The 13,635-nt window shown below is 36.0% G+C and overlaps 1 long non-coding RNA gene across 1 annotated transcript; it reads right to left on the bottom strand.

Moving 5' to 3' along the window:
* Nucleotides 1-7,350: 7,350 nt before the first annotated feature.
* On the bottom strand, nt 7,351-10,865 carry LOC140146180 (uncharacterized). The gene is made up of 4 exons (XR_011858199.1): nt 10,847-10,865; nt 10,077-10,199; nt 9,143-9,270; nt 7,351-8,070 (listed from the first exon to the last, which is right to left on the bottom strand). It is a non-coding gene; the product is annotated as an uncharacterized lncRNA (long non-coding RNA).
* Nucleotides 10,866-13,635: the final 2,770 nt, after the last annotated feature.

Below are 13,635 nucleotides of genomic sequence, written 5' to 3'. Positions count from 1 at the left end.
AATAATATTCAAAAAAGAAAAAAAAGAAAAACATTGCCTACATAGCCGCTTTCGCCAAACGTTTGACAAACATTTAGCGATCAAAACGTTTGCCAAACGTTTGTGGGCGTTTACGAAAATGTTTGACAAACGTTTGTGCTCGACAATTGTTTGACAAACGTTTGGCGAAAACGGCTGTGTATAACACGCGTTGTAGATGATGATTCAGTACGCCACGAAATGGCAAAACTGCATTGACCGGGGCTCCGCGCTTAGAGAAAAATCGGCATTAGGCCGAATGCAAAGCTATAAAGAAATGCTAAAATGACGAAGCTGACAAAATTGCTATCTTCAGAAGATAGCAAGCAAATAACATAAAAAATAATGATTTAATTTGCGCAGAGTAACCGTGCGCGTTTTAGGATTTTTTTTTCGCTATATCTACTGAAGATAGTATTTACATGTTTAGAATCTCATCCCGATTCATTGCATCTTTCTACTCTAGAAGTAATGTTTTACATTATTTTCTCTAAATTTTTACTTCATCGTGTAGCGGCGAAATTTTTTCTTTCTAATACATTAGTTCCGATCTGAAAGTTTAAAGCGATATTACAGACTCATCACTTTCCGCATCTGACTGTTTCTCTATTTTAACCTCTTTTTCCCAATTTTTTTCTTATAGCTTGGCATATAGGCCGAATGCCGATTTTTTTTTAATTCGCATCTGCCTGTTTCTCTATATTTAGTGGATAGCACCACTATTACATCAGTAAAAACATCAATTTATTTCGTTAGGCCTACATGAAATAACAAAATGCATTAAATTTGAGCTATCTTTAGCGCATGAAGCAGAAATATATTGATTGAAATAAACAAAATGATGTCGTATACACTTTTTAATTTAATAATATTCTGACTTAGGATTGTGAACAAAAGTTTTTCAGTATTGTCATTTTATTTAGTCAATGCTGCTATTTTGTTTCGCATGCTGGACTTGCTATTTACTGCAGATTGATCGAATGGCGCGAGCGATTGCATAGAAAAAAACGCGCGACTTTGGTGCCACGCGTTATTCGCGCATCCGTTTTACGCTTTGTGACGTACGGACTAGGCCTACATCATTTTCAAAATAATGTCAAAACACTCTGCAAACCTAACTGCTTGAATGTTTACTTGATCTCCAGCAGATAGCACAATCGGAGACAAAAATTACACCATATCAATTTAATTTAAGCTATACAGAAGATAGTAAAAGCACGAATTTAACCGTGATTTTTAAAGAAAGAAAATGTCGCAAGACAGTGCCGTAATTTGCTCGATTTTGGTACCCCGTGTCTATTAAGCTCATGCATTGACTTGCACGGTGAATGTTAAAATTGAAATATCTCAAGAACGGAATATCGTATGACGCTGAAACAAAGCTATTAGATTTCTCTATCTGTTGTTTTTAATTTTGCGTATGTTGAATTCGTGTGTTTTTGCTATCAACTGCCGATAGCTCACATTTAAATGCGTAGTTGGCTGTCGTCTTTATCTGCTGAACGAGATAAGGAGGCACACCACTGACGTTAAAAGATTTCTCAATCAAAAAGTGCAACCCGTAAAATAGGCCCCGTAATACGTCGAAATTGAGCTTATTTGTTTAATTTTTTCAGTCAATGTGTGTCTGAGATACGTTTCTTGATGCTATATTAAACCTGAGATGGTTTTTATGAAATTATGTGAAGAAAAAAAAATCCAGGCTGTTCTGGCGGACTAATCGCGCAAATCATGTATCGATGTAAAATCTCAAATTAAGTTTTCAACAGCTTAGAAATCACGGGATGCGGTAAAAATGTCAAATTGAAGATTGCATCAAATAAAATGAATTTCATAGAACTGTGTGCTCCTGATCGAGATATATTGATATTATACAATATAATTAGGCCTACCGGTGCTATATCTACTGAAGTACAAATTGAAATTTCAAGCAGTGAAGATTTCTTTTAAACCTGTTTATTTCCAGCTTGCTTAAAAATCCCGTTTATTTTGACCGTCATAATTATTGGAAATTTCTTTGTCTTCACCACTAACACGGCTTTAAAATAATAAGATACCTCGTTGAAAAGACAAAATGACAACATCCATTTAATCTGAATTAGGCATCACTTCAATAGATAGCAAAAACACGTGGATGTAACAAAATTATAAGCCTATCGAGAGAAAATATCATAACGCTAAAGAAATTTTAATTCGATCTTTAGCAGATAGCACCGCTATTACAACAGTAAAAACATCGATTAATTTCGTTATAGGAAATAACAAAATGCATTAAATTTGAGCTATCTTTAGTAGATAGCAAAAGAGCAAAATATTGTTTGAAATAAACGAAATGCTGTCGTGCACTTAGGATTGTGAATAAAAGTTTTTCAGTATTGTCATTTTAGAAATTGAGAAAGGTTGAATATATTTTGCTAGGCCTATCTACTGATGATAGCATTTTTAAACCTAATGAAATAATACAAAAAAGAAGGAAATCGTAAGATTTAGCATGAGACGAGTCAGAAAGATCATTTGGTATATTTTTTTATATTTCATGTTTGTTTGTCTGTCTGTCTGTCTGGTTGTTTGTTTGTTTGTTTGTATTTTATCTACCCAAGATACCATTTACGGTGCGATTTGCAAATCACCCGTTGCGACATGCATCATCTTCTGTGAATACGCGCGAGCCTACTTACGGCATGCATCATTTACGATCTGCATCATTTTCTCGGAACGCGCCGCGCCCGCAAACGGCTATCTTCTGAAGATAGCATTGCGGGCCTAATAAAACACCAGAAAATATTTCACAAAAATTAGAACACATCTGTTAGGAAAGTTCGTTTTTTATGTGTTTTGTTTGTTTGCTTGTTTGTTTTTCCGCTATCTACTCAAGTTTTTTTTTTTTATAAAATACAAAACGGTAAGAAAGTTTGACAATAAAGGAAAGTAAAAACAAAAATTCCTATCGTTTATTCTCTAATTGACCGGGGCTGCGCTATGATGATTCAGTACGGCACGAAATGGCAAAACTGCATTGACTGGGGCTGCTAGTTTAGAGAAAAATCGGCATTAGGCCGAATGCAAAGCTATAAAGAAATGTTAAAATGACGAAGCTGACCAAAATTGCTATCTTCAGAAGATAGCAAGCAAAAACATCAAAAATAATAATATTCAAAAAGAAAAAAAAAGAAAACATTGCCTATAACACGCGTTGTAGATGATGATTCAGTAAGGAACGAAAAGGCAAAACTGCATTGACCGGGGCTCCGCGCTTAGAGAAAAATCGGCATTAGGCCGAATGCAAAGCTATAAAGAAATGCTAAAATGACGAAGCTGACAAAATTGCTATCTTCAGAAGATAGCAAGCAAATAACATAAAAATAATGATTTAATTTGCGCAGAGTAACCGTGCGCGTTTTAGGATTTTTTTCGCTATATCTACTGAAGATAGTATTTACATGTTTAGAATCTCATCCCGATTCATTGCATCTTTCTACTCTAGAAGTAATGTTTTACATTATTTTCTCTAAATTTTACTTCATCATGTAGCGGCGAAATTTTTCTTTCTAATACATTAGTTCCGATCTGAAAGTTTAAAGCGATATTACAGACTCATCACTTTCCGCATCTGACTGTTTCTCTATTTTAACCTCTTTTTCCCAATTTTTTTTTTATATCTTGGCATATAGGCCGAATGCCGATTTTTTTTAATTCGCATCTGCCTGTTTCTCTATATTTAGTGGATAGCACCACTATTACATCAGTAAAAACATCAATTTATTTCGTTAGGCCTACATGAAATAACAAAATGCATTAAATTTGAGCTATCTTTAGCGCATGAAGCAGAAATATATTGATTGAAATAAACAAAATGATGTCGTATACACTTTTTAATTTAATAATATTCTGACTAGGATTGTGAACAAAAGTTTTTCAGTATTGTCATTTTATTTAGTCAATGCTGCTATTTTGTTTCGCATGCTGGACTTGCTATTTACTGCAGATTGATCGAATGGCGCGAGCGATTGCATAGAAAAAAACGCGCGACTTTGGTGCCACGCGTTATTCGCGCATCCGTTTTACGCTTTGTATGACGTACGGACTAGGCCTACATCATTTTCAAAATAATGTCAAAACACTCTGCAAACCTAACTGCTTGAATGTTTACTTGATCTCCAGCAGATAGCACAATCGGAGACAAAAATTACACCATATCAATTTAATTTAAGCTATACAGAAGATAGTAAAAGCACGAATTTAACCGTGATTTTTAAAGAAAGAAAATGTCGCAAGACAGTGCTAGCCTGAATCCTTCCAGGCCCAGAATTGCGGCGTCTTTATATTACCCACAATCCTTCACGTTGCCTTATTCAGGGCCTGAATTCGTAACATGAAAAATTTTGGTGCACTTTTTTCGTCTGGAGCCAGAATTCTGGCTCCATGAGCATGCGCAGTAGGAAACTTTTTCTCATAGTCTCCAACACCGCCAGTTTTGTTCCGCTCAAACCATTGCAGCTGAGGCCCGGGTTGAGGAGACTATGTCATGAATAAGTAATGAGTTTGCGTCATAGCTTGCATATTGTCGAAATCTGGACAATCATAACTGCAGCCAGCGGTGTATAGACAGCATTAATTGATTTTTGCGGGGATTTTTGGAAAAGCAACAGTTTAAGTTTTTAAGTTTAATATTTTTGTTTTCAATTTACTTTCATTGCCGCAAATCATTATCATTCTTATTCTTTAATATTCTTCTTATTACCATTATTAGTAGTGGACTTTCTTCCTAAAATTTGGACCCCAGATTTGGACCTTCTTATTTAGACCAAAAGTTAAAAACTTGAATTTTGGCTTGTTACGCTCACAAATTGTGATATTTGGGGACTTTCTTTTTATACTTTTGCAAAATAAATTTTTTACTTTTTGGTTTAAAAGAAAACCAATCACAAAATGCCGTTCTCTCGACTTTCACTTTAACTGATTCCCCCAAAACCCAGAAAAAAAATCACGCTGTAGTCCTACTACTTTCAACCAGGGTCCAGGGATGTTGTTTCATATCAGTCTCTAAATATTTCAACAAAACTGATTGCAGAATTTTGCCCTATGCCTTCATTAAGATTTCTCAAAAGCAACCGCAAAAAAATCGGGTTTATATAAAGGGCATTCAACGTTTTAATAAATAAATTCAACTTTGAACTTTAAAAAAAAAAAAAAATATTTTGACATTTAAAATGTTTTTCTTTTTGGCAGAGTTTTTCATGTAAACACGTCTTCATGACCTTATGTTCTTAGGGAGTGTTCATGACTTCTTTGGTGGGGTGTAAAATGTGGGGATCAAAAATATTGGGTTCTAAAAGGGGAATAAAACCAGTCCTTAATAGCGGAGGCGGGTAACAAAATTGAGGGTAAAAGTCCGGGGTAAGACGTACCAGAAGGCATGCACATTTTAATTCTTTTAATGAAAAATTGTGTTTCATTTTATAAATTCTAACATTTACAAGTTTGTGTTTTTTTACTGGAAAACGTATCACCGAATACATCAAATATTGATTAGTTCTGAAAACACACAGATACCGGCACATGTTATATTTCTTTTCATTTTATTTTTCTAACACATGACTGAAAAAAAAAGGATAACAACTTGATATGGTCAATAATGTTTAAACAAACATCAATTTATTTTAATTGAAAAATACACTAAGAAAAGTTGCATTAATAAAAAATCAATAAAAAAATTGGAGGAAATAAAACTGCTTTTAACATGAAGTACCTGATATCCAGATTACTCAGTTTACTTATTTTTGAAAGTTGCCACGTCCCCAACTTTTGTCCAATCTGCAACCCTAATAAACTATGACCAAAGAGGCCTAGCCAATTCTGAACACCTTTTCATGAAATTGTACATCACTCATCACTGTCAGGGCCTAGATTTCAACGAGCATCACAGAATCGATTCTCGTAATGATTCTTGTAAGATTCAAAAGCGAGAATCAAAATCTCTCTTTGTATCATACAGTAAGTGCAGTGACTAGGATGGATTTTGATCCTTGCAAACCAAGGCGAAATCTAGGTTTCGACTGTGCTGATTTATACAGAGCCCTCAAGTGACATGGAAGAAAAAAAACGGGTCTGAGATAGCCTTGAGATAGTAACTTTCGGGGTCCAAGATAGTAATTCGAGGCCCGACTTAGTAACTCGGGGTCTAAGATAGTAACTTGGGGCCCAACTTAGTAACTTCGTGCCAAGATAGTAACTCGTGCTCCGAAATAGTAACTCGGGTCCCCAAAACTACTAGTCAGGGCCCCAATTTACTATCTCGGACCCGAAGTTACTCTTGGACCCGAGTTACTATCTTGGACCCAAGTTACTAAGCCGGACCTCGATTTTTTCTTCCATGTCACTGGGGCTCCGTAGTCAGTGCAGTTGAAATTGCTGCTTTTGGAAGTAAGGCATTTTGTGATTGTGATCCACAGCATCATACCCCCCCCACTTTTCTCAAAAAAGATTTTTATACCACTGGAAACCTCTGGCAACATCATGTTTATGTACAAAGAATTTCTTGCAGATTAATTTGTTCAGCAGAAATATCATGAAATTTGAATTATGTTCTGGTACACCAGAACAAAATTACAACACATTGTCTATGGAGCAGTGTAATACATACAATCACGCAGGCTCAAACGCAAAATTGGAATCAACTGCAATTTTGGGAATAACCTTTTTTGGGGGATATCTACCTAAAATGATATAAAAAGAGGATGCTAGGATCACTAAAATTGAAAATTAACATTATCTAATTATTGTCCACTGTTTAATACATACAGGTACATGTATAACCTACACCACATCCCTCTCTTCTAGGTTATTTATTATTTATTTATTACTATAATTCATAGTCTGTAAAATGGGTACATACATGTACAAAAGTCATACGTAGCTTAACAGGGTAAATTAAGGGGACAGTTATTGGCAAGTTAAAAATGGGCGAGTAAGAGCGAGAGAAAATGGCAAGTCAGATAAGTTTAATATCCCCTGGTCCCTGCAGAGGTTAAAGATTGATCCCTGCTGAGAATACGGGAAGTCTCGCCATTGAGTTAAGATTTTTGGCAGACGAGTTACGACAAGTCCCATCGATGAGTTAAAATTCACGGCAAGTCCCATCAGCAAGTTATGGCAAGTCTTATCAGCAAGTTAAGATTACAATTTGATTTAGGGTAAAATGGATTTTTTCTCATCATCATGAACCTCAACTATAGAAAAATATTAAATTTGTGTACATTGTGGAACATTCAACTACGCTTGTTACTCCGCAACTAATCATGCTAACTACACGCCGCATACAATGCTACTCTCACGCGTCCATATTAGCGAGGCTATCTGCGTACAACTGCTTACTACGCACAGCCACGCAAAGAGTATGTTCCACGATGTACACAAATTTGATAATTTTTCTATAGTGAAAGCCATTTTCCATTCATCATTACGGCATTCCTGTAACTCTCTTACAGGACTTGATAGCGTTGCTGTAGCTCGCCGATTTGATCGTGTTGTCATAAATCGCCATTTGGACTTGATGGCTTTGCCGTAACTCGCTGGTGGGACTTTGATGGCTTTGTCGTAACTCATCTTTAGCTTACTTTGTGGGGGTAATTGAAAAAAACCACACCCTAATCTCGGGGGGGGGTAACTTGCCTTTTCTTTAACTCGCCTTTTTTTTAACTCGCCTTTTTTTAACTCGCCTAGTTACCACTGTGTCCAGTATTTGTTGACTTAATTGTAGTCCACATTATCATAATTATATATTATGAGTTCCACTGTGTGGTAAAACATGTTCCAAATTAACTGTGATGGCTAGTGGCTACCAGCCAGCTAGTCCACTAAACCTAATTGATAGGTAGGCGTGGCCGTAACAGCCATATGTTGACAATGTCTTTTTTCTGTCGATAGTTTTCCCCTCGAAGTTAAATTCGCTTGATTTTTAGTTGAAGTGCCGTTGAAGCTATGGAGCATTTACCTGTCTCTTGCTTAAGCTTGTTGCTGCAGGTGGTTCCTTCCAATAAGTTCATATTTCATCTGTAAAGAAAAATAACCAAAATATCAATTAAAATATTTAGATTTTAATATTGAACAACCTACAGATCCCCAAAAGTGACATAGAAAGAAAAAATATCTTTGGGCCTGAATTAGTAGCACGGGCCTGACCAGGGTTGTCACCAGGACCCAAATAGTACTGGTTAGCATAGCGAGCGAAGCTCTAGCGCCTCGCACTATCTTTTTAGTTGAACGCTAGGGATCGGGGAATAGGCTTTGAGGGTACCACCCCCCTAAAAAAAAATTTCTTCCTCTTTTTATGATGAAATATCATCATCCACTTCCGGAAATATAAAAAAAAAAAAAATTGAAAAAAAAAAACTTAAAAAAAACACCCCAAGTTAGTGAGTGCCAGACGGCCCAGTCCAGCGTGGTGACAACCCTGGGCCTGACTATTAATAAGGGGCCCATGCTACTAAGTCAGATACTATCTTGGGGCTTGAAGTTACTATCTTGGGGCCTGAGTTACTAAGCCAGGCCTTATGGCCTAATCCTTTCATCAACCAATATAGCAGTTACTCATGGACTGTCTTTTGGAACTTGAAGGAGAGCAATAAATAGCTCTTCATGAGCCTTCAAGGAGAGCCGTTTCACATGTCAAACATCACTCTCCTATATCAGATTTAAGGGGTTACACCCCTGGCCAATTTGGTGCCTAATTTTGCATTTTTCTCAAAAATTATAGCACATTTGATACAAGTAAGATATGTATATTATACGGGCAAGGAGTACAACTACGGTACTGCACTGAAAATTCAGCAACTCAAGGCAAGTAGTTATTGATTTATTGATCAAATACTGGTTTTCCTCATTTTTGACTGTAACTCCACAACTGTTGTTTGTGCTGAAATAAAATTTCCAGTGCAGTAGTTGTAGTCCTTGCCCCTATAATATACATATCTTACTTGTCACAAATGCACTATAATTTTTGAGAAAAATGCAAAAATATGCACAGAATTGGGCAGGGTGTAGTACTACAAGGAGAGCAGTAGAGAGCAATGCTCTCACTCTCCTCAAAAGGCAGTCCCTGGTTAATCATAGTACATGTACATACCAGCTTTTTGTTGTACCAGTACTGTTGAGTTCATCACTATACATTCTGATTAAAAGCCACCACCTCCTGAAAACAGTTGCTGCAACGTAACTGTACAGTTCACATCAAGTTGACATCACTGGTATCACCTAGTTGGGAAAATTCAAGAAACAAAATATTAAAATGGAGAAACGCGTTTTACAAGAACAAGCATGTTTCACTGTGCCTCCAGGTTTCTGAAATTGGGCTGCTCCATGCTGAAAGACCCAGAGTTACATATATGGGAGGCCTAAATGCGGTACCAATTCAAAATATATTTATGGAAATTGTTTTACCATTTATTTGCACACAAAAGTAAACTGCGGATTTACTGCGCACCTTTTAGATAAAAATTTGATCATTGCATCTGTGTGTGACTTGTATGGCATGCGAGTTGTGTTGGAGATCAATGGTGGTGCATCTGTAGTGTACGTAGCACACGTATTGCAATTTGGCATTTTGCCCATTCATGCCTAAAGGCTAAACTATGATCAGCTCATCATCATGTGTGAGATGGGAGTCAGGACTAACTATAAAAAAAAGCCCAAAATTTTCCGCTTTACAAATGTCAAATTCGCTTTTTTTCCGCCTTTGTAAATTTTATGATAAAAAATTTTCACAAAAAAAGCCTTACGCCTTAACATTGGAGATTGTCAATTTCGCACAAATAGCATTTGATTTAAGCATTGCTTGCGACCACCTGCATGGCAGTGCGTGCATGCCATTCTACATACACATATATCAATACCATGTTGTTTCTTGTTACAAGTCTTATTTGTTCCACCTTATAAAAACCGAACAAACTTAAGGTGCCCTCAAAGATCATGTTGTCCGCCTGGGGTTGTCTGCATCCCAATTTAAATGCATGAATGTCACTCTCCTCAAAAGGCAGTCCCTGGTTACTCATTGTACATACCAGCTTTTTGTTGCACCAGTAGTACTGTTGAGTTCATCACTATACATTCTCATTAAAAGCCACCATCTCCTGAAAGCAGTTGCTGCAACTGTACAGTTCACATCAAGTTGACATCAGTATCACCTAGTTGGGGAAATTAAAGAAATAATATCTTAAAATGGAGAAAAAGTTTTACAAGAGGGCCTCTAGACTTCTCGCGTAAATTCACATAATCATCGCCAGTCCTGCATTACACAACGCACAACTAGCGTAAAGCATTCATACACTCCTATCAAAGCAGCCAATCAGAAAAGTATGAAACATGCATTGATTGTGTATATTGTGCATTCTCGTAGTCTACGGCAGTGTTTCATGCGTGTTAAGTGTCACATAGGATTGATTCATTTTTCGGGCGGGTTTATATTTGGTTCTAATTTCCAACATTTTGAGTGATAATTTGTTACATAAAAAAAGTTAAAATTATGTGTTTTTTTCTTGTCGTGTATGACATGCGCTTATTTTGGGGGGCTTTGGGGCACCAGCCCCCAGGGTAAAATCAGGGGCAGCGAAATTGAAGGGCTGCAAAAACAGGGGGCAAAAAAAAAAACAAAGGGGTGGCAAAAAGAATTAATAAATAAAAAGGCAGAAAAATTTGATAAAGCATACAAATTTTTGAAAAAATGTTGCTATACATCAAAATGTGTTGCTTTTAGGGTGCTAGCACCTGAAATCTTTTTTTTTTTTTTTTTTTGCTCTTCACTTTTTCAAACAATCGAATAAAATGGGTCAACCTTTTCGGGCTGTTGAGGAAGGGGCAGCAAAATTTAATTTTCTTCAGCCCCCCCGGGGTTGGGGCGGCCATGGTAGGCCCTACGCCACTGTATGAAATAGATTAATAGGGCTATTTCATTATAAATGACACGTTCACAAAAATGGCTTTTATCATATCTGGTTGATATAATTAGGGTGATAATGCAGTGTTATTAACTTAATTCTAAGTATGCCACAAACTACAAGCTACATGAGCATTTTTACAGAATTCTGTCTATTTTTTGTATAAAAAATTGCCAAAAGGTACATTTTAACCCAATTTTGGAGTCCCATTTCATTTTGCCCATGTATTCTGAATTAATTCTTTGAAAAATTAGGTACATTCTATGGCAATGTGCTTGTTGCAATGAAAATATGATATGTGTGGAACATCATGCAAGTTGAATGGTGAAAATTGGTGCAAAAATGTTAAAATTCAGAGATTCTTGCAAAATTGGCATTTTATGTTAAATAAAAAATGAGTGTCCTCTCCAATTCATGCCTCCATTTTTGTTAACATTAAAGAGGAAATATAAACCCTTACCCTACCTGTATAATCTGTGTTATATTACCAATTGATGGGACAGGGCACTGATTGAGGAATTCATTTATTTTACATACAGTAGACCACTTGTTCTTGATACCACAGTTCCAGCGTTAAAATTTGTCCTCTCCAGAACTGAAGTTAATTACTAATTGTTGAAATAAGAAGGGTTATATCATAGAATGTGAAATTTGTAGAGGAAGAGTGGTCTTCCTTCTACCAAGGTGGCACATGATTTGGTATTTGTTGCATTTTTGCAAGCCTGTATCCACGATTCTGTTTGCAATTTAACAAATGTCCTCTCCAGCACAATTATGTCATTTCCATGAATTGGTAAACAAACTAAAAATAAAAAAATTTCAAAGAGCCAAACCTACAGGAAATTTTTGCATTTTATTGCAAATTATGCTTACAAACCACTTTAGTGTTCAAATTATTGTCCAGTTGTTGAGAACACATATGATATTATTCTGCATTGAACTTCGGTTAGCTAAAAATTGCAATATTCCTAACTAGCGGGATACCCGCGCTTCGCGCGGGTCCCCGCTAGATGAGTAAATGGGAGCGATCACTAAAACAGGAGGAATTATTGAAAAGGTAGAATCATTGAAAAGGTAAATTTTATTTTTCTAAACCTGTTCCTTCTTGCATTTCCATTTAGCTTCTTTCTTTCTTTCTTTTCAGTTTCTTCTACATGGGTCTAGTTTGTTCCCATTAAAAAATTGCTATTTAGCTTGGGATTTTCCGCTTCCATGTTATTTATTTATTTTAGGCCTAACCGCATTACCATTATTTTCTAAATCTGTCCTCTCTTACGTTTCCCTTTTCGCTTCTTTTTTATGCTGCTTAGCTTGTGATTTCCGTTTCCATTTTATTTATTTAATTCTGTTTTCATTATTTTGGCTTCATTTTTCTTATATTTCCTGATTAGTTTTTAATTTTAGCTTTTTTTCTTACGTTTCCTTATTAGTTTCTTTCTTTCCTTCTTTATTTTGCTCCCGTTTCATTTAGTAACCCGTATAATACCCGTATCTTCAGTTTTGTCTTCCCTTTCTTTTCTTTTTTTATTCATTTTATTCTTTCTTTCTTTTCAGTTTCTTCTACATAAATCTATTTTGTTCCAATAGATATATGCTGCTTAGCTTGTGATTTTCCGTTTCCATGTTATTTATTTATTTATTGAACCCCGTTCCCATGCATTATTTTATAACCCTTACTTACATTTGTCCTTTTAGCTTTAGGTTTTTTTTTTTTCTATAATTTTGTTCCCATTTTCATATTTCCTGCTTATTAAGTTAGAGCTTGTGATTTCCCGTTTGTATTTAATTCTGTTCTCATTATTTTATCCTGATTCACGCGTCGTAGCCTTAATTTCTTGGCTGCCAACCTTGATGCAGTGGCGGAAAATGGGGCGCATAGCTCTGCGTAGGGACGAAAAGCTTGTAAGGTCATTATTAAATTATGCGCTGTTGTGCATCTAGCCTGAATCATTTCTTGGCTACCTCGCAGTTGGCAGAAAACAAAACGGGGCAATGTTGCTCTGCGTATGGTTTTTTAATGGAAATATTATTACGCGGTTCACACTGTCCTTATTACCCACAATGCCACTGCGATCGATTTTGCATAGCAACACGACAGTTTTTTATGTTATTCTCTTAGTTACCACCAATTTTTGCAAAAACGAATGTCCGATGGAAAAATGGCAACATGTACCCGATCAATACATCACTAAATCAAAGCCGAAAGTCTAGGCAATTCGGAGAACACTCGCGCACAAGATGGGCAACCTTCCTTTTATTTATATAGATTTAACCAGAATATTAACCCTGTTTGTAGTGGATTTTAAATGCTGGGGATCTTTTATGCAATAATATTGATAGTTTCTTGTTAATGCAGCTATTTCTAAAGTTAAAGTATGCTTTATTATGTGTTAAAAATGTGTCCTATCCAGAACAAATGACACAGGAGGGTCTTTTATTTTAGGTTTTCCATGACTAGTACAACAGATTGACGCAGAATACTAACTTATGCATCAGTGTAGCTATTGGGCAGGACAAAATGACTATTTCATGAATTTTTCATGTGAAGATAAAGTTTATCCTTAAAAATATGTAGTAATTTTGCACCATTTATCTGGATTAGTATCAATTTACTAATTGTTTTATATTGAAACTGGCATATTTAAGACACTGAAGTGTAAAGGAACATACAACAATTATTACAGAC

The sequence above is a fragment of the Amphiura filiformis genome, chromosome 2 (genome assembly GCF_039555335.1).
Source record: "Amphiura filiformis chromosome 2, Afil_fr2py, whole genome shotgun sequence".
Lineage (NCBI taxonomy): Eukaryota > Metazoa > Echinodermata > Ophiuroidea > Amphilepidida > Amphiuridae > Amphiura > Amphiura filiformis.
The sequence above is the reverse complement of the archived record's forward strand: the minus strand, read 5'-3'. Positions and strand labels throughout refer to the sequence as shown.